Source organism: Orycteropus afer, unplaced genomic scaffold, assembly GCF_000298275.1.
Source record: "Orycteropus afer afer isolate SDZICR_OR568_19922 unplaced genomic scaffold, OryAfe1.0 scaffold00521, whole genome shotgun sequence".
Taxonomy (NCBI): Eukaryota; Metazoa; Chordata; class Mammalia; order Tubulidentata; family Orycteropodidae; genus Orycteropus; species Orycteropus afer.
The window spans coordinates 1833588-1856015 of NW_006922108.1; the positions used below are offsets into that span (position 1 = coordinate 1833588).

The 22428-nt window shown below is 38.4% G+C and overlaps 1 protein-coding gene across 1 annotated transcript in view; it reads right to left on the bottom strand.

Moving 5' to 3' along the window:
- The window catches only part of LOC103209732 (catenin alpha-2), a 457184-nt gene that overhangs the window by 348921 nt on the left and 85835 nt on the right, over positions 1-22428 (bottom strand). The window lies entirely within an intron of this gene.

The window sequence follows — 22428 nt, forward strand, 5'->3', positions numbered from 1 at the left end:
ATAAAACACTGCTACAAGAGACAACAAGGGCACTACATAAATGAAAGAACCTACCTTGTTCATGGATAGGTAGACTAAATATTAGGAAAATGTCAATACGACCTAAAACAATCTACACATTTAATGCAATCCAGATACATATTCCAACAAATTTTTTAAGGACACTGAAAAACCAATTACTAATTTCATATGGAAAGGAAAGAGATCTCAGATAAGCTAATACCAACCAATGTGTCCACATTAACACCAAACACCAGGCTACAAGTAAACAAATGAGAGGATAAGATGGGGATCAGTGAATAGGAGTATACTCTGGACCAAGGATAGATTCAGTTGAGACTAATCTTGCACAGACACCAGTGATACAAAATACCTGCAATCCTTACAGAAACAATAGAAGACAGCCAAAGAGTAATCCCTCACAGACACCCAGACACTATGGGAGAGAGATCCAATGGATCTACCAATTCAGGACCATAGTGCTGGGGGACAACAGACTCAATTGGTACAACCAAATATATAAAAGCCTTGTTCTGCATCCTACATTGGCGAGCAGTGACTGGGTTCTTAAAAGCTTTCAAGCAGCCATCTAAGATGCAGCTAACAGTCTCCTAGCATCAGAAAAAAAGAAGAATGCAAAAAAAAAAAAAAAAAAATCAAGGGCATTTGGTAGCAACCCACCCTACAACATGATGGCCCTCAAGACCAGAAGAACTAGATGGTGCCCAGCTACCAACGCCAACCACTCAGAAAAGGATCAAATCTGGAGATCCTGGATAGAGTGGGAGGAAAAATGTGGAACAAAATTAAAAAATTCAATAATAACCAGAATTACTGGTCAGATGAAATCTGATGAGACCCCCAATACTATGGCCCTTGAACACATTCTGTGCTTGGAATAAAACTCACTCCCAGGGGCTGGCTCTCAGCCCACTAGTTAACAAGATGTACATATAAACCACTCAACCCAAGATGATGCACCCACATACTCTATGGCAATACATCCCTTAGAGCAATAGACCATGGAGCACCAGAGGATTGACATTCAAATTGAGGAAATGCAGGACAAACAGGATTGCATAAATATGAGGGCCACAGGGGGAAGGTTACTAGGTAGGGAGGGGAGGAGACTGGGTTAGTGGTAGATGTGGTAAATGGGGAATGAAACTAAATGTACATGTAACGTTGAACCTAAAACAAGCTCCTAAAATAAAATAAAGATAATAATAATAATAAATCATGGAGTAAGGTCCATTAAAAAGCCTTGTAAATATGGAAGCTCTTTAGAGAAGAATAGAGACAGAAGGAAAGCTCGAGCCAATGCACAGTACAGTATATCATTACCTAGAAGGGTTTAAGGAGCTCTGGTGGCATAGTCCCTAAGGCATTTGACTGCTAACCAGAAGGCTGCTGGTTCAACGCCACCAGCCACTCCTTGTAAAGAAGATTGCACAATCTACTTCAGTAGAGATACCGCCTCGGGAACCCTAGGAGGGGTTGCTATGAGTCAGAATTGACTCGATGGTACTGAGTTTGTTTTTGGTTTGGAAGGATTCATATAATTTCTAGTTTGTTCTTTTTAATTTATATGCATTTCTTATTGTCTTTCAATGAGCAATATTAATGTTTTAATAGCAAATAAACCAACAAATTTTGGTTTTCTGACTTTTGAAACCCTCATTGTGGGCAAATAGCCAAACATCTTAGACTTTGTGATACCTGACATGACCCGTGTTTGAGATAAAAGAAAACTGTGATTTGGAAAGGCATGGGGAACTAGCCTCAACTCTACAAGTAGATAATCAAATACACTGCAGAAATTTGAATGTGAATGCTTCATCTTTTTTTTTTTTTTTTTTTTTTAACCAGGAGGAAGGAAGTAAAGGAGGGAGGTGAGTGGCAAGTCAAAGGCCCTTGAGATTTGATCCTTTCCTGAGTGGTTGGCATTGGTAGCTAGGCACCATCTAGTTCTTCTGGTCTCGAGGGCCATCATGTCCTAGGGCTGATTGCTTCCAATCAGGAGGGAAGATAAGGAAAGAAAAGCAACATTCCTGTCCTCACACTCTATCATTTTAGTATCCTTATTTGGACTCCTGGGTTTCTTTCCAAACCACACTAAACCCACAGCAATCAAATCAATTCTGACTCACAGCATCCCCCACTGGGTTTCCAAAGCTGTAAATCTTTAAGGACATTTTCTTCCTGCAGAGCAGCTAGTGGTTTGAACTGCCAATCTTCTGGCTAACAGCCAAGCACTTTACCTACTACACTGTAGACCTTGTTAAAGGCAAAGACCCTTGACAAGTGTTAAGCCTTATCAGATCCCTGCCTACTAAGAACATATCCTTGTAAGAATCAGTCTTAAGACAAGGGGGTAAAAAAAAAAAGATAGTAAGAAAGGAGATTGGTGCAAATAGTTCAGCTGGAGTTCATAGTCCTGGCTTCACATTAACATCACCTGGGGAACTTTGAAAACTGGTGATGCCCAGGCCCCATCCCAGGTCATCTGAATTAGAGTTAATGTGGGGCCCAGATTTGTCTCTTTTTGTTGTTGTTTTTTATATAAAGTTTACCAGGTGACCCTAATGTGCAACCAGTATTACAGAACATATAGGCTAGGTGAACCATAAAGGAACTAAAAGCAAACCTTACTGACTTTTCACTTTTGCCTAATGTTGGCTCAGAAACAAAAACACAATCTCATTCCTGGACTATTTTCAGATTACAGTTGACTGAGAGATTTGAGAATACAGGGACTTTATCCTAATTGCCAACATTATCCTAAATTCCACTTTTTGCCTATTTGGTAAATGCAGTCTGGTGAATGAAAAGATAAGTTTCTTTAGTGAGTGAGGCTCACTTATACAGCCTAGAGTCCTTACACAGAATCTGAAGTTGGAGATGATGGAGAAGTAGTCAGTACTTGGGCCAAATCAGGAAAGAGTCCAGGCCCTTGTTCTTAAACTGAAGATTTGATACCAGCTTGTTTAGTTGTACTTTAACTTTTTCTAGAACTAAGTGCAGTAATTAAGAACTCTGGTTAGTTGCATTAAGTTATTTTTAAATTGAGCATAAATATTCAGCAGAAAATCTATTGACATTTTAGTATCTTTCTTGCTCTTCTTTTGATAAGATAAGAATGAAAAGGTAATTTTATCACTAGACCTCTTTTCTTGGAAAAATATCCCCAGGTCTAGGCTCTTTTTCTCTATTCCCAGGTCTAGATTCTTCTTAGTCTCACACCCAACATCCATCCCTACCCAAGTTTCCTCCCTCTACCCCATCTTCCACAGAAGTCAATAGCATCTTTGTTTCAAACTTTGAGCTAAAGAAAATTCCCACTCACGCATTTGTTTGGAAAGTTTAGGTCCATCAAGGGCTCATTATGGTAAAGTTGACTCAGAGTGGGAGAAGGAAGAAGGGGAGGGCCTGAGTGGAAAAGAATAAGTTGAATTTCCTAAGATTAGGAGGAAGGAAAGGAGCAAAGATTCTACCAGTGGCTTTCCCTCCATCTCAATTAATAAACTCCCTCGTCATATACCAGGAGGTGTCAGAGCATTTGCATAGAAGGCTGAATGAGAAATTCTGTGGTTAACTGGAATGGATGACTTTCACCAAGGCCTAAAGTAGGAGAAATAACAGACAAATAAAAACCACACTGAGAAACTTGAGTTTGGACTTCCCGCCACTAAATCCACAACTTCTGAGGGGAAGGGCTAGGCATAATTATTTGCCTTAGAAAAAATGTTAATAATGATATTCTTGTTCATAAGTTCCATATAGAACAAACACATACCCATTACACATACTACCAAGAGATTTTCAGTAAGTTGTGAAAAAATTTGGTTTGCTTGAGAAAAATGTACTATAGATGAAAAATTATACCAGAGGGTTTCTTGTTCTTGAAGAAGAAGATTATAATTACTGTAAGAATGACCAGCTCCAAGTAGCTGGACCACAAGGACTGAAACAATGTAAGAATGCCCCATTCCAGGCAGCCTGACTGCAAGGACTGAAATACCAGCCAAGTCCCCGCTATATCCTGCTAGTTATCCAGAGCATTCTCCTATCCCAGCACCTCTCACTTGCCCATGTGCCTCAGTCTGGACTTATCTAACCTATATACATCAGAATGTGAAAAACACACTCCCTGTTGGCCATGACACTGCACTACCACTCCACCCTCTACCATGTTAATTAACCAAATGCATAGTTAATGAGTTCCTGGAAAGCCCACGAAGAGTCATTACTTGCCTAGTCCATGTTCTATTATTATCAGCCCTGAAATCCCCTGCCTCGAGGAGCTTGATCTGAAATGCAGTCTCTGAGCTCCGTGTTTAATGGCCTGCAATAAAACTTCCTTTCTCAGCAACTCAAAGCCTGGTGTCTCCTTTGACCTGGAGTCACACTGGGTGGGAACTCACCCTTCTGGTTTCACTACCAATAATTTTTCCCTATTATATTATTCTATATTAATAATAAAAACAATACTAAGCTGTATGGATCAAATTGCTTCCCCTAAAAAAAGAAGTCCAAACTCCTGAACCCGTGAATGTGACCCTGTTTGGAAAGAGGGTTTTTGAAGGTTAATATAAGGTCATACTGGATCAAGATTGGTCCTAATCCTATACAACTTGTGTCCTTGTAAAGGAGATAAACAGAAATAAACAGAAAGACAGAAGAAGAATGGTAGTGTGACATGGGATGATAGGATAGAGGTGGATGGGGGGTTGGTGTTGGACACTGGTGCAAGCCTAGAAATGCCAAGGATTGCCGGAAAACACTGAAGCTAGGGAAGAGGCATTGTTGGATAGCACCTCTCTTAGAGCCCTTAGCAGGAATCAACACAGTCGATACTTTGATTTGGACTTTCAGCCTCCAGAACTGCAACACAATAAATTTCTATTTGTTAGGGCCTCCCATTTTGTGGTATTTTATATGCCTCGGCAACCCAAGGAGGGGTCGCTGTGAGTCGAATCTGACTCGATGGCACATAACAACAACAACAACATTATGGCAGCCCTAAAAAAGCCCTAAGGCAGAGATAAGAACCACCACTTAACTGGAAGAACACTTAATTCTATTTTTGGCAATGTCTTTGATTTTGATAGGGAACATATTCATGATGTTCACAGATCTCATCAGAATTAATAACAAAAACAAAAAAGCTGGAGAGTGTTGAGTGCAAGTTAAGGAAAGACAGTGCAATCAACACAACGAACCCTTTTTCGGGGGTGGGGAAGCAGAATCCTTGTTTTTGCTCAAAGAACCCGAAGGAGGAAATTTTTTTTCTTTTAGAAAAAAAAAATTTTTTTTTCTTCACCAAAGGAACAAGAGTAACAACCAAATGAAAATGTATGCTGACAAGCCTTTAGAATGCCATACACCAGGCTCTGGCTTGTCAGGAATCAGTTCTGCTTTTAGAACTTTTACAAAGTAATTCTTTCATGGTCACAACACAACATTTTAAAATGTCCTGTTCAAAAAGATTTTATGCCTAACTGGGATCCTCTCTGATTTCTATTCTTCCTTTTTATACATCCTTACATAATTCTTCTTCTCTCTTTCTTTTTTTTTTAGACTCCATTAATTTTGTAAATGTTTCCAAATGAAATTGAACAAAACTAGAAGCTAGAGAGAATACTTGATAATTATTAAGTAATAATAATAATAAAAACTCACTGCTGTCAAGTTTGATCCAACTCTTAGCAAACCCTCCTTCAGTTTATGAAGTGGTATCACTATAGAAGTAGATTACCCAATCTTCCTTCCGAGGAGTGGCTGGTGGAATTACCAAATACTCAAACAAAAAAATTACAGTGTTTTGTCATTGTGTCTAAATAGGGCATTCACAGGAGAATAGACTTATCTTAGTTATCTGATGCTGCTATAACAGAAATACTATAAGTCATTGCCTTTAACAAAGAGAAATTTATTTTTTCACAGTTTAGGAGGCTAGAAGTCTGAATCCAGGGTGCTGCCTTTAAAGGAAAGCTCTATCTTTTTGTTGGCTCTAGAGGAGGGTCTTTGTCTCTGTAGCTAATGTTTCTTTGTTCCTTGGCGATCCTGTGGCATAGAATCTATCTTCCACTAATTGTGCTTCCTTGCTTAGTCTGCTCCTTTTATATCTCAAAATAATTGACTCAAAACATACCCCGCTACCTCATTAACATAACAAATTAATTAATTCTATCTTATTAACAAAGAAAACCCATTTCCAAATGGGATTATAACTACAAGTATATGGGGTAGGATTTACAGCACATATTTTTAGGGGACACAATACGATCCATAACAAGACTTAAAGATCACGTCTTAGAATATGGCCTATCATTCTAAGCAAGTCTCATTACAGCTAGCAGGACAAGTTTGTACATAATACAAGTGTGTTTCAAGTGTTGTCCTTGAGCTGCTTGCATCATACTCATCTGGACAGCTTTTAAAAGTACAGATTCGTACACTTCATTTGAGACTTAATTGATTCACAGTCTTGGGGAACCTGAGAAGATGCATTTTACAAAGTTTCCAAGGTATTCTTTGGAACTGTGATGTTAAAGAAACCCCCTGTTCTAACCATACCATAGATTCTAAAAAAGGTCAAGAACGCCTTTATGATGGTGTGGTGGCAACACTCTGCTTTTTACGTATATTTAATTAATGTTTGCCACTACCTCTAAGCATTTACTGAGCACTTTGTGCAGGAACAAGTACAGGAGTTTCACCATGTATCTATTCATACACAACAATTTGTGTGGCAGGTAGTAACAATATTCCCCATTTACCTATGTGGAAACACAGATACAGAAATGCTAAGTGCAATGCCCAAGTTACCTTGTCCTGTAAGGGATGAAGCCAGGCTTTGAAACTAGGTTGTCTGGTTTCAGAGGCCACAAACTTGACCAGCTCACTACATGGTTCCAAGTAAATAAAAAAGTAAAGATTTGAACCCTGCAAGTACTGATTCCTAAGGCTGCTATCTTTCTACTATATACACTGAGTCAAGGTTGACCCTGACTACAGAGATTGATCAGTGCCTCTCAGAGTGCTTCTTTGGATGCTGTCAGAATCTCCTGGAGCAGGTGCAAGAAGCAGGGGCTGTTACCAAGCAAATTCTTGGATTCCAGCACAGACCCACTGAGTCAAGTTTTCAGAGGAGGGAAAACCAGGAATCTGTGTTTTACCATGTTTCCCTAGGTGATTCTTGTAACACTATAAAATTTGCAACCTGTAGTAAGTGACTATAAACCCAAGGTGGTGGTGGTTGTTGTTTTTTGCCATCAAATCGGACCCGACTCATAGCGACCCCTCCTTGGGTTTCCGAGGCAGTATAATTATGGAAGTAGATTGCCCAACCTTCCTTCCAAGGAGTGGCTGGTGGGTTTGAACCACCAGCCTTCTGGTTAGCAGTCAAGTGCCTTAGGCACTATGCCACCAGAGCATGGTGAAGGTGATTTTCCCTACTCATAGATTATAATCTAAAGGATACACTTAAGGCAGTAGTTCTCAGCCAAGGCTCCATTTGCTCCCCCAGGAGATATATGGCAATGTCTGAAGACATTTTTGGTTGTCACATCTTGGAGGTAGAGGCTAGGAATTCTGCTAAAAATCTTACAATGCACAGCGCCGTCCCACAACAAATAATTATCTGCCCAAAATGTCAATAGTGCCAAGGCTGAGAAATTCTGGGTTAGGAGAGCAGATAGCCCTGTCTCCAAATCTTTCCTTTGTAGCAGGCTTGTTTTGATAACGACAGCTTTTTCATTGTTTTCCCTACTTATTATTCCTTCCATCTCATATTGTGCTAGTATTTATTCCTAGATGAAATGTCCTCCTTCCTCCTTTCCACACAGTTAAATCCTATCTGTTCTTTATGGGCTCATACTCCCAAAAATCTCTCTGTGAATGTCCCCACCATTTCCCATCATTATCTCTCTGAATCTAAAATTCTGTTTTAAAAGAGGTCAGATTATTTGGAATCACAAAATTTAGTGCTGAACTCAGAGATCATCTAACCCATCCAGTGATTTTCTAACAAGGGAAAATGACACACAGAAAGTTTATTAGGTATTCGAAAACAAATAGTCTTTGGATTTAGCCAGATCTGAGTCTCAACAAGTTTTGCCCCTCACCATATAGGAGACCTTGTGAAGATGCTTCTCAAATTTCCCTGACCTACTTCACAAGACGTTTATGAAGATACATAAAAATGCTCATATGAGATATGATGAACGTGGTGTCAAGGATAAAGGAAGCAAGCAACATGGGCTACTCCCTTGTCTGTCCCAGAGACTTTAAAAGCCTTGCCTCAAAGATCAAACTAATGATCATACTTAACATGTCCTAAATATAATGCTAGTCCAGTTTAACTCTAATCTGAACAGCCTTTGAGTAGGGCACTGCTACTAGCTTGATTCTTACAGATAAGAAAACTGAGTGAGGTATGTATGAGATTTTTCCAAAGTTCCACAGGTACTTAATGACCAAAATCAGTTGCCATTGAGTTAATGATTCTGATTCATGGCAACTCACTGTGTGTCAGAAAAGAGCTGTACTCCATAAGGTTTTCAGGAGTAGATTTTTGGCAGTAGATCACCAAGCTTTTCTTCCTCAGCACTCTGAGTGGACTCAAACTTCCAGTCCTTCAATTTGTAGTTACCATATTAACCATCTGTACCACCAGGAACTCCTAGTTAATGACAGTCCAAACTTAGGACCCACTTATCAAACCACACACTACAATTGTGACAAGCTTACAGCTCTCCTAATTCCAATTTAAGTGTTCTTTACATTAGACTACAAATGTTAGCTTTGTCTCTCCAAGTAAATGGTAAAAGCTGAGGTCATGCTTTATGCTTACTGTTTCCTGTTGGATGCTAAGCTCATAGATGGTGCTCAATATATATTTGTTGATTGGTAAAGAAAAGAAATGAATGGCAACCTGAAAAATTAATTTCTTTGCTTTGCCAGTTTGAATTAATCTTGTTATGGATTGAAAATTATACCTTCTTCTCCATTCTAAAGCCTGTGCATATAACTGGAGCAAAGCAGGTTTGTTCAGCCTCCAATTGTCTCAAGATCTTATAAAAGCAAGTGATGTTTCTGAGTAAACACTAAAGCATGTCAATTGTGTTCACAAAGATCAAAAGTACGTTTCTGTGAACTTTGGCTCCCCAGGAAAACTGTTTTAATTCCATCTGGCTATTAATATTGGAGTGCTACACATTCATCTTCCTCCCAGTTGCAGATCCTAAAGGGAGGCTAAAACAGTTGGGGAGTTGGGAAGTATGAGCTTCAGTTCCTTATTTCTGGCCTCTCTCACTGCCAAGCTCAGGTGAGTATTACAGGGGATGCTGGGGAGAGAGAGAGATGGAAATTCTTGGCCCTGCCAAAGCTAAGGTCACTCTGCTTTCTGTTCAGAAATATCTGGAGACTAATTAATGGAAGAAAATAAGATGGGGATAATGGTCAAGAACATTGGCTCTTATCTGGACCTTTCTCTAAAGCCACTCACAGTTGTATTTTGTTTGGCAATGGGAGAGCTTAAAAATTTAAACTCACTAAATTTTTCTCTTGTCTTCCAGAGGAGGGGGAGATGTTAGGATCTCCATTGAACACACAGGAAAGACAGAAACAGAAGAAAGGATACAGTGGATTCATGGTCTGGAATTTTAAAACCACACTGTTACACGAGGCATGGGAGCTCCTTGGAAACAGAAGCAGTGCACACATTTAGATGTAAAAATAATACGTAGTTAGAATTCAGCTTGAAGTGGGGTTACCAAGTGTGTTGAGGGAGTGTGGGTTAAGTTACTCCTGGCTTGTTTGGAGCATTTAGTATTTCTGCTTTAATCCTGTCATCCTGGAAGCGGCTTCCTATATAGTCTGAATGGCTTGGCAACAAAAAATAAAATTAGACACTAAAATCTTCTATTGCTCCTGCTCTCTGGCCTACTCCATAACAATAAACATCTATTTAATTGGGAGCTGTGAGAGACCTATTAATGTTCCCCGACTAAATCCCCATACTATCCCAAAAAGGGAACTGATGGGGGGCCGCTAGAAAGGCTGATGCTTGGTATGTGGGTTGATGAGTAGGAAAGACTTGTAAGGATGGTCCATTTGAAGACCTGCTTGTTTCTTTGCCTTTTAGAGAAAGAAACAAGTAATTGTTGTCACATCTGTGCACCTGTAACAGAGATATGTCTTCTTGTAGTCAGCTCTGAGCTCGCACAGGCAGAAAGATGCAGGAGGATAATGTCATCTCCCTCCCTAAACACTGCCTTCAAGGCTGGTTTCCCTCTTTTATCCTTAATCAGAAGCAATATTTATGGTTGCTGGTTCTGGTTTGTTCTCTACCTACAAAGAGAAATGTAACCTTGGGCTACAACTTCTAAAATAACAACAATAATAACAACAAATAAGAATACTACTAGAAACAGTACTAACAATAATGGTGATGATGATGATAAAGTTTATTGAGCCTTTACTATGTACTAAAAACTGTTCTAAGAATTTATATGATATTCATCATCTAATCCTCCAAAAGCCCTATGAAGCCAACGCTATTATTATCCCCATATCTCAAGTGAGAAACTGAGGAAAAAAGAGGTGAAATAATTTGCCTAAAATCATATAACCAGTAAGAGGTGGCTTCAGGATATAAACTCAGGAAGTTTAACAGTGTTACACAGAAATTAGCATAGTATTCACAAGTCTCCTGACTAGGAAACTGTGTTTTCAGTTCCAACTCTACATGAGAATAGACTTTTCCTGTCAAAAGGGATATAATCCACCAGCCACAGGCTAACAGACATAGAATTCTGACCTCACAGCATTGTGACTATTGGGGAGAACTCAGGTTAGGGAATCAAGATGCTGGAGATATTGGAGTAACACACAATCATTTCCTCCCTGTGTAAAGAAGCCAAAGTCTTGCTGCAAGGAAGTAGCTTTAGACACAGGCAAAACCTGGGTTCAAAATCTGACTCTACCATTTACTGGGTGGGTGACTTTAGATGAGTTACTCAGCCTGTCTAGGTCTCAATTTCCCCACTCACAGGAAACTATTAACAATCTCAAAGGGTTCTTTATAAAGGTTAAATATAATAATGTATGAAGAAAGATAAAAATAAGATGTGCCATATAGTTAGCATTCAACAATTGTCTGTAATTATTATCATTAACATCATATTGGAAGGGAGCCACAGTTATGTTGAACAAAGTTAAGAAGACTTTGATCAAGCACAAAATTTCAACTGTAAGTTCTCACCAATTAATTATTAGAACAGTGAATAAAGAATTGAGCATTTCAGCACTGAGCAAGTGGCCCATGACCCAGAGTGTGATGGTTAGTTTTATGTATCAATTTGATTAGGCTATGATTCCCAATTTTTGTTTGTTTGTTTGTTTTTTATGATTCCCAGTAGTTTGGCCAAACACTACACTAGTAATTGTCCCACAAGGTAATCTGACGTTATTTAATATAATCGCTTTCCATGACTCGATCCACTGACAATCAGCTAGAAAGGGAGTTTCCTTAGGGTATGTTCTGCTTCCAGACTTTGGCAGAACTCTTCTCTTTCTCTACTCTGAACTCTTTCTGTCACCTGATTTACAGGTCTTGTAACACAAACCTGCAGAATTCTCCAGCCTGCCACTTTAACTACAGATTTTGGACTTGCCAGCCCTCATCCCATATTCCTGTAAACCAATCCCTTGAAGTAAATCAATCAGTCAATCTATCTATCAGTCTATCAATCATCTATCTTTCTCATTGGTTCTGTTTCTCTAGAGAACACTAAGACTTAAAGACACAGAGGGAGATTTCATACATTTGTCAAAATCCTGGAAAGACAATCCTATAATGTTGGATGTACTGGATGAAGTTATTAGCAGTTTCTAGGAAAGAAGAAAGACAAAATTGGTAATATAGGCTACCACAGAGCCTTTAGACTTGTTGGAGCTATAATTGTGACAAAGTAAAGCAGTAAGCACAGATATTTACTACCATTTACTGTTCCATATTTCAAAGAGGCAAACTCTTGTGTTAAAGAGTTGAATTGATAAGCAAAGATGCAAAAGTGAACAAACTATGTACTAGGACAATATGAGGATAAAGATAAAAGTCAGAAGAGAGGAGGAGGAGGTGTGTTTGGAGTATTTGGCATCCATCCTATAGCTTATAGTATAGGCTATAGGAAGAAAGCTCTAAGGGCTGAGGTTCTAAATATAATAAGAGCTAATACTTAAATAGATCTTGCAACGTGCTTAGTTTTATTTTAGGTTTATTCCAGCCTCACAACTGCTCTGTTATGATTCTTATTCTATAAATGAGCAAACTGATTTAACAGGGAGTTTAAGTAACTTAAAGTCAGCATAGCAAGCACATAGCAGATTCAAGATTTGAACCTGGCCATAGGGATTCCATGTCTGCTCTTAGTCCCTAGAGCATATTAGAAGATAACTAAGAAGTTGCATAAGAATGGACTTTTGGTGAACTGGAGTTTTTTGTTTTGTTTTGTTTTGTTTAAGATATATTTTTCAATAAATATTTTCTGTGTATCTTCATCATACATCCAACCTTACATAACCTCAGTCAAAACTTTAGTGCAGATCCATATTATAATCCATGGTGTTTTGACTCAAACCTATGCTTCTTCAGAGATATGGCATCCTACTGAGACAGGTCTTAGAATGAGAATAAAAAAATCCACTCATGTGAGCCACAGACACAAACACAAACTACTTTGCAGATTGAAGATTTAATCATTCTCATATATCCATGAATAGTGCCAACTCAAATAGTACCCTTTGAGTTAGGCACTAATATTAGCTTCATTTTTACAGATCAAAAAACTGAAGGGAGGTACAGGATTTCCCCAAGGTTCCACAGCTAGTTAATGACTGTGTATGTGTGTGTGTGTGTGTGTGTGTATACTTTTCTGAAATTCTGAACTTAAATATAGATATGTAGGTCTATCAACCCCGACGTGGCTAAAGCAAGATAAGGAGTCTTCTTTAAACACTGTTTGAAGAATATTACCTTAGCTAGGCTCATTTCTACCGGAAGTGTCACTGCAAGTTCTGATATCCCACTTCTCCCCTAGGAAAAGAGTTCTGTAGACATCTCTTGTTCCTTAGTGCTACTGACTGAGTTTGCTAACGCTTCCTTCTTCCAAATGTGGCCTGCTTGACCTGTTCCATTTTGCCTGATCCTTGGGCTCAACTAATTTCCTATGTGACTTTTGACATCTATTTACCTCTCCAGTTCTATTTTCATTTCTTAATTAAGTCAATTATTTATATAACCTGAAATATTTGTCAGACTTTTCCACTATCCTGAGCTCTTCTTGGGAATCATACTATCCTAGAACCTTGCAGTTGCATTACAGAAGTCATGTAGATCAAAGAACAAAATGATGTCCATGATAAAACTCACTGCCATCAAGTTGATTCTGACTCATAACAACCCTACAGAACAGAGTTAAACTCCCCCATAGGGTTCTCAAGGCTGTAAATCTTTAAGAACGCAGACTTCCACATCTTTCTGCTCACTGGTGGGTTTGAACCGACAACTTTTTGGTTAGAAGCTGAATGCCTTAACCACTGTACCGCTGGGCTTCGGATACCTACAATGGAAAAGGATTCATTTTTTTATGGTTTTGTCTTTGAAGGATAAAGTTGCTTTTTTTTTTTTTTTTTTGAGTACCCCAATATAAGCTGCTTCTTCAGAAAATCAAATCATCGTTAATGCACATCGAATGTACTTTCAACAAAACTAAGCCTTTTTCATCTGTCTTGACCTTAAACTTCATCTATTCAACTTCAAATCCTTGCACAAATTTGATCCTGCCCTTCTCTCTGAAAAGTGAAGAACTCAATAAGAGGATTTAGATAGCTGGTCATAACAACAACAAGTACACTTTATCAAAATCAAAAAGTGATATCTGCAATTTAAAATAATAATAATAATAATAAATACCTTAGTATAGAAAAGAGTTCCAAAACTTTACCCATTGTGTTATCTACTTTGCAGTTCACAAATATTCTTGTTCTCTCTCCTTTAATCCACAGGATTGGATTTACTTCCACAAATACTTAAATATAGGTTTGTCCCAATGAACTTGCTTTAGCCAATTAACTGTTAAGGGAAACACATGTCACTTCTAAGTCAAAGCCTCAGGAGCTAGTTTATGCTTGACCACACTCACAACCTCAGATATTGACATGTTCCAGATAGTGGCCACTGCAATTAGCTCAGGTCCATGAGTGAGGATAATGGGTAGCAGCAGATGCCCCCAGCTAACTCTAGTACCTTTGATGGTTGTGTAGCATGAGGAGAATTAGATCATTGTTATTTCAAGTCACTGAGATTGGCACTCATTAACAAAGGAGCACCGGCCTATTTTACCCCACCTACTATAACCAAATAAGTTTAGATTATAGGTTAAAGGGCTCCCTAAGGGATACAGACATCCAAAATGTATGTCAGAAGAAACTTGCTCTTGAATGGAGAGTAGCTAAAGCAAATGGAAGAAATGATGAAATAAAAGAGCTGAACAGAAAATTTCAAAGGGTAACTTAGGAAGATTAAGTATTGTAATGAAATGTGCAAAGACCTGAAATTAGAAAACCATAAGAGAAGAACATACTCAGCATTTCTCAAGCTGAAAGAACTGAAGAAAAAATTCAGTCCTCAAGTTGTGATATAGAAGGGTTCTATGGGCAAAATATTGTATGATGATGACTGTATCGAAAGGAAATAGAAGGAATACAAAGTCAGTATAAAAAAATAATAATTAGTCAACATTCAACCATTTCAGGAGGTAGTATATGATCAAGAACCATTGGTATTGAAGAAGAAGTCAAAACTGCAGTGAAAGAATTGGCAAAAAACAAGGCTCCAGGAATTGATGGAATACCCATTGAGATGTTTCAACAAATGGATGTAGTACTGAAGGCGCTTACTCATTTATGCCAAAAAATTCTGTCATTTTGTTGAAGTCCAAGCCAATGCCCATAGTTCTTTCTAATCACTTCAGGTTTGCTAAAATTTCTAAGAAAATATCTGCAGGACATTTGACTAATGATACTCAAATAGTAATGTCCAGTTTCTAGAAAGACAGTGAGTAAATTACTAAACAACAAAATAATTTCTTTCCAGACTTTGTCCCAATGCTCTTTTCTCAATTTAGCCTATTCTCAGCATCCCAATTAAAATGGCAACCCTTTACTACTGATCTCCCTTACAATGTTTTGCTTTTTTTTCCCACATAACATGTTTTACTATACATATGACTTACATATGTATTTTATTTATTGTTTATTTTTGTTCTCCTATAATTAGAATTAAGTTCCCCCAAAATATGAATTTTGTCCTCCAAAAATATGTGTTGTAAATTCTAACCTCTATGCCTGTGATTATAATCTCATTTGGGAATGGGCTAGCTTTGTTATGTTAACAAGACAAGGTAAGTATACAATGTATCTGAAGTCTCTATCTTTTGTGGTATAAAATAGATTAAACAAGTAATGGAGTAAGAGAGATGGGATAGCTTTGATTCCAAGACACATGGGGATCTCCAAGGAACCAGGAAGCAGTAGCTGAAGAGACAAGGAACTTCCCCCAGAGCCAACAGAGAGAGAAAGCCTTCCTCTAGAGCTGGCGCTCTGAATTCTGACTTTTTACCTCCACGTAATAAATTTCGGGTCATTACAGCCATCAACTTGTGGTATTTCTGTGGTAGTAGCACTAGAAAATTGAGACAGAATTTGGTACCAAGAAGTGAGAGTGCTGCTCTATCAAATACTTGAAAATGAGGAAGTGGTTTTGGAAATGGATAATGAGTAGGTGTTGGACAAGTTTTAAGTGCCTGATAGTAAAAGCCTAGATTGCCTTGAAGAAACTGTTGGTAGAATTATGGACTTTCAAGGCAGTCGGATGAGAGCTCAGAAGGAAGTGAGGAGAGTTATAGAAAAAGTCTCTATTGTTTTAGAGAAGATGTATGGTGCCAGCAATAGAATGTTGCTAGAATTGTGGATATTAAATCTGCTTCTGGTGAGGCTTTAAAAGAAAATGATTAACATGTGATTGGATAATGGAAGAAAGGTAATGATTTTTATGCAGTGGCAAAGAACTTGTCTGAAATATGTTCAAATGTTTATTGGAAGGTAGAACTTTTAAGTGATAAACTTGAATTTCTGTCTGATGAAATTTTTAAGCAAGATATTAAAGAGGCTTTGTGGTTTCTCCTTGTCACTGATAGTAAAATTTGAGAGGAATGAGAGGGACTCAAAAATGAACTGTGCAAAATGAAAACAGAACTCAAAGATTTGGGAAACTTTGTTGTACAAATTAAGGATCTATGTCCTAGAATGTTCACCAAGAATGTGGCTATACAATCTTTTGTTAAAGAGATTAAGTCTTTGATTTATGGATCTAACCACCCACCCTAGCAGAAACCCATCACCTTAGACTGAAGAGGACAGAGAAATAATGAAAAGAAAGAACACTGTCTGCCTCTTGGAATTGTTCAGGCAGGATATAGGCCAAAGGAGCCATAGCCATTGTCCTCTAAGAAAAGGAAAGGACTATTTGTACAGCAGCTCTGAGATCAGCAGAACTGTTGGAAGAAGCATAGGAAGAAGGCTTTCTAGATTTCAAAAGGTAGGGCCACTGCCTCCTAAGTTTCAAAGAGTTAGATCTTCACTAAATTTGTTCTGGAGTGTGGTGTTGTTGTTAAGGTATACCGGGATGGAGCACTGCCCAAAACTGAGGGGGTACGGCTGCTATGTCCAAGATGCAGAAGAAGGGGACTTGCCATGGGACTGAGGATAGAGTCAACACCAGGAAAATGGGGTTGTCTAAAGCTGAGGGAGCAGACTTGTCATCCCAGAGGACCTAGAGCAGAGATGAAGCCCAGAGCCAAGGCACCTCCACCAGGAATCCAGAGGGAACAGCCAGCATCCAGAGTCTGGAGGGCCATTATCCAATGGTCTCAGAGACCAGAGGATTATTTTCAAGATTTAAGAGCTAATGTAAATTGTTCTGCAAGGCTGTAGACTTGTTTGTTGCCTCTTATCTCTTCTTTCTCCTCTAATTTCTCCTATTTATAAGGGAAATCTCTACTTTGTGCCTGTTTCACCATTGTTCTGTGGACACAGGTAACTTACAGTCTAGATTTCACAGGTTCACAGGTGAAAAGTAATTTTGCCCCAAAATAGAATATGCTTAAAATCTCACACATATTTGATTTAGAAGATTCAGAAGATGAAATTAGGATTCGGAGTTAATTTAAGACTTTTGGAATGATGTGATGGGGTGAATGTGTTTTGCATATAAAAAGCATGAATTTTGGGTGACAAAGAGTAGAATGCTATGGATTGAATTTTGTCCTCCCAAAATATGTATTGTAAATCCTTATCTCTATGCTTGTGGTGGCATAGTGCCTAAAAGGCATTTGACTACTAACCAGAAGTCTGGTGGTTCAAACCCACCAGTCACTCCTCGGAAGGAAGGTTGGGTAATCTACTTCCATAGTGATACTGCCTCGGAAAACCAAGGAAGGGTAGCTATGAGTCTGATCCAAGGACAGCAGTGGGGATGCTTGCAGTTATAATGAACTTTGAATGGGCTTTATTATGTTAGTAAGGCAGGTTTGAACCACCAGCCTTCTGGTTAGCAGTCAAATGCCTTAATCACAACACCACCAGAGCTCCTAAGGCAGGATTAGTGAAGGGTCTATTTTGAGTCAGTCTCTTGGGAGATGGAAACTAAGGAAGCAAACAAGTAAGAGAAATGGGGTAAAACAGATGCCAAGACACATGAAGCTCTCCAAGGAAGAAAAAGAAACTGAACAGACAAGGTCCTTCCTCCAGAGCCAAAAGAGAGATAAAAAATCTTCCCCCAAAGCCAGTACTCTGAATTCAGACTTCTAGCCTCCTAAGGTGTGAGAAAATATATTTTTGTTTGTTATAGCCATCCACTTTTGGTATTTCCCTCATAGCAGCACTAGAAACTAAGACAGATGAGAATATCCATTTTGTTCACCAATTCATTTCACATACTTACAACAGTGCCATGCATATAGTAGATGCTCAATTAATACTGGTTGAATGAAATTGAAATTAGAAGGGTGAAAATTTGTACTCTGGAATCTTGTCTATTACAAGCTGGTAATGTGGCCTTCCTTAGGGAAGCTATCTGTTTTACCTTCCTCACTGGCCTATTCCAAGGGCAAAGTCCTTATGGATGAAACTGTTTTTGTATAGCACATAAATTCCATATAAACACTAGATGCTATTATTTTCATGTAAAGACATATAAAATGCTTCATTTATTCACATAACCACCATAATTTTTTCAAATACCTTAACAATAAAATGTAACAGTGAAAATGAAAAAAATAAATTGGTGACTTTTTTTTTTTTTCCTGTCTTTGGTGACAGGGTAAATCACTATATATAAGATATCTTGGTTGATGTTGATGCAGCTTCCAAAGGGTATTAAAATAGCCAAGGAATTATTTAGTCTTGGGAGAGTCTAGCTCATGATTATATATCTAGCATGATTATTGTCTTTGCATCTCACTCTCATCATATTTACTCATGATTTGCAGTGAATATTATCAGAAAGAGGAAAAGATTTTAAATATATATGTTCCTCAAATGGCAGTGGCAGTAGGCCAAATCAGGAAATGGCAGCTGCTCTAGCTGAGAAATGATGTTTCCCTGATATGAATGTGGGAAGACGTGGTCAGTATAATACCTATTCTTTCTCCCTCCCCGAGTCTTTTCAGCAAACAATATCTTCCATAGTTTCTCAGCAGTTTGTAGCATATATTTAGAAGAAATTTTTATGGTTGCAAGTAAAATACCTTGACATGAATGAGTAAGAAATGTGTGATGGGAAAAACCACAGTAGCTTCACAGGATAGAAACTGGTGATAGAAACTGGAAGCAGAAATACAGCCTTCAGTGAATAAATTATAGCTGAGTGAAAAACTCATACACCTCTGTTTCCAGGGCCTAAAGGAGCTGATAAAATGGATAATATCATTAACTGGATCATGACTGACTACTCCAGCCTGAAATAACTTTAAGATTTTGAGGAACTTCTTGATGTAGTCAGATTTCCTCTATTAACATATTTGGAAAGGCTGAGGATTTTTTGAAAAAAGGAGAAAGCATATCTGTCAGAAAAAAAAGAATGAATGATTACCTCAAAAAACAAACTCACTGCCATCAAGTTGATTCTAACTCATTGTGACCTCCATTGGGTCTCCAAAATGGTACGTCTTTACCCAAGTAGCTTGTCCCATCCTCTCTCCACGGAGCAGCTGGTAGGTTTGAACTGCCAACTTTCTGGTTAGCAATCAAATGTCTTAGGCATTACACCACCAGGGCTCCTTAATGATGATTTAGACCATCACAAAATTCACTTTTGAGGTATGCAGTCATCAGCATAGGAGCTTTGGTGCAATAGTGCCTAAGGCATTTGACTGCTAACCAGAAGGCTGGTAGTTCAAACCCACTAGCCTCTCCTCAGATGGGAGATTGGACAATTTACTTCCATGATGACACTGCCTCGGAAACCCAAGGAGGGGTCACTGTGAGTAGGATCCAACTTGACGGCAGTGAGTTTGGTTTGGTTTGGAGAGTCATCAGCATAAGCAATGGTTAAAAATTAAAATGTAAAACCTTGAAAATACGTATGTGAATGTAAATATTTTTGCCTTCTTTCTTTATCTCCCACAAGAAAGCCAGTTGTGAGCTATACTTTAAAATTGCCACATTTTATCAAATTGATTTGGATCAAAAGGCAGAAACAAAACCTAATATTAATTGGCAGCTAAAAAAATAATTGAACTTGTAACCATGCATTGACAAAAGATTATCTTTGACAGGACAATTTGGAGGTGTTTAGCAAGCTGACTGCCATGACATTTGAAAATTTATCCATAGTCAGTATTAAAAAATAATAAAGTTGGTACATATAAATCACTCAAATCATTACTTTCATTGTGTCAGCCCCTTCAGTTGTTTTTCTAACAAATCTTAAGAATAATATGTCTAGAATTCAAGTCTTCCCCATCCACCACCAGACCACAATGCCTTCAAGGCCAGATGTTATAATATGTGTCTTTTCCAAAAGTGTTTCTCAGTGTCATTGTGCATTGTGGGTCTCCAGATAGTGGCTATAGATTAAGGAACTCCTCATGGATGTATTTGATCTTCCTTTTTTTTTCAAAATTATCTCATGGAAATCCACTCTGTAAAATGATATCTCCTATGCCATTGCTTCGCAAACTTGTATGTAATAAATTTTTAATTAGCTTTTAATAAATTGGCCAATGAAAATTATGATCTATGGATCAGACAATAGGGCATTGTCTGATATAATGTAAGATTTAAGTAAATACAGATTGGTTTGGTAGGTCTCATCTGAGGCCTAAGATTCTATATTTCCAATAAGATCCTAGGTAAGATCAATGCTACTGGTCCACAGGCCACACTTTCCCACACTTCCACCATTGAGGCCATGTGTTTCCTATAACCAGTATCTCCATGACCTATCCTATCAGTTTGTTGTACTGTGGTACCTCGAGTGTTACTATGACGCTAGAAGCTATGACACTGGTGTTTTAAATCCAACAGGGTTACCCATGAAGAACAGGTTTTAGGGGAGCGTTCATATTAAGACAGACTAGAAAGAAAGGCCTGGCAATTTACTTTCAAGAATTAGCTAATGAAAATTCTATGGATCCCAACAGGACACTGTCTAATATAGTGCTGTAAAATGAAGCTCTAGCATAGAAGGCATTCAAGATGCACAGTGGCTGCAACAAAGGAATCCAGTTACAAGTGATTGTGAGCATAATGCAGGACCTGGCAATGTTTCATATTGTTCTGCATGGGTCTCCATGAATCAAGGCAAACACAAAGGCAACTAACGGCAACAACAATCAGTATCCTCCCATCCTAGGGAGTGTTGTCCATTCTTTGATATACTAGATCACATTCATCTGCACACACAATACCCACAGTCACAGACAGGGAGACAAATAAGCAACGCCATAAAGTCATGACCATGACCTTAGCAATAATGGCTTCTTCTTGCCATTTTGGACTGTCCTCACCTGGGAAATGGCTTATTTATTAGATCCACAGCATCAATTTCCCCTCAACTTCTTGGAGAAACATTCTGCCTTTCCTCTGTTTTTTCCAATAACAAATAAAACAGGAGGCCACTAGGCATAAAAGTGGGAAAACAATTCCTAGCTGAGAGAATGATAGGAGTTAAGGCTGAGAAGCAAGTTTGAGATATGCCAGGACACTTATAAAACTACTAACTGAATGAAAGCTGTTTTTTGTTTGTTTGTTTTAATTTTAAGAGATTGATAGAAAGTAAGATGACAGAGGTAGTCTGAAACTAGGCCAATTCAGGGAATTCCAACTCAAATTTAACTCTCAATTAATGAGCATTTATTAAGCATATGCTATGTCTGCATTGTTGTCTCATTTAATATTTGATCCTGAACCACACTGTGATGCGAACAAGGGTGAACTTTGTCATCGTCCGCTCTGTTCTTTGTGCACACATTTTCCTACAGTTTATTACCTACAATGATAGTTTATTTTATGTGTTAACTTGGCTGCACTATGGTGCCCAGTTGTTTGGTCAAATACAAGTCTAGATGTTGCTATGTCATTAACATTTAAATAGCTGCAACATGGAACTCCTATACCAACAATCATGAATATGATGCTGAATCTGCAAGTTTTGTTCTACTATACACAGGTCACCATGAGTCGGAAACAGCTAACTATAATGGTAACCATCCACAATAACAACATTTAAGTCAGTTGACCTTAAGTAAAGATCAACCTCCATATATGAGTGGCATGACACAATAAACAGAAGGTCTTAAGAGCAAAAACTGAGGCTTCTCTTACCCACTAACATCAAATCAATTCTGTCCCATAGCAACCCTATAGGACAGAGCAGAACTGCTCAGAGGGTTTCCAAGGCTGTAATCTTTGCAGAAGCAGACTACCTTATCTTTCTCCCATGGAGTGGCTAGTGATTGAAACCACTGACCTTTTTGGTTCACAGCCCAATCCTTTAACCACTATGCAACCAGAGCTCCTTGAGGCTTCTCTAGGGAGAAGGATTCTACCTCAAGACTCATAATAGATTTTCAGCCAGAATCTTCAGTCCTGGCTCAGCCTACAGGTCTTGGAGACAAAATAGCTACAGTCTCCAGCCTGTTGCCTGCTCAATAGATTTTGAACTTGCAGTCTCTCAATCAAGTGAGCCAAATCCTTTGAAATCTCTCTCTGTCTCTGTCTCTCTCTTTCTCTCTCTCACACACACATATGGGGCAGTGGTGGTTTAGTTGTGGAATTTTCACTTTCCTTGCAGGAGAT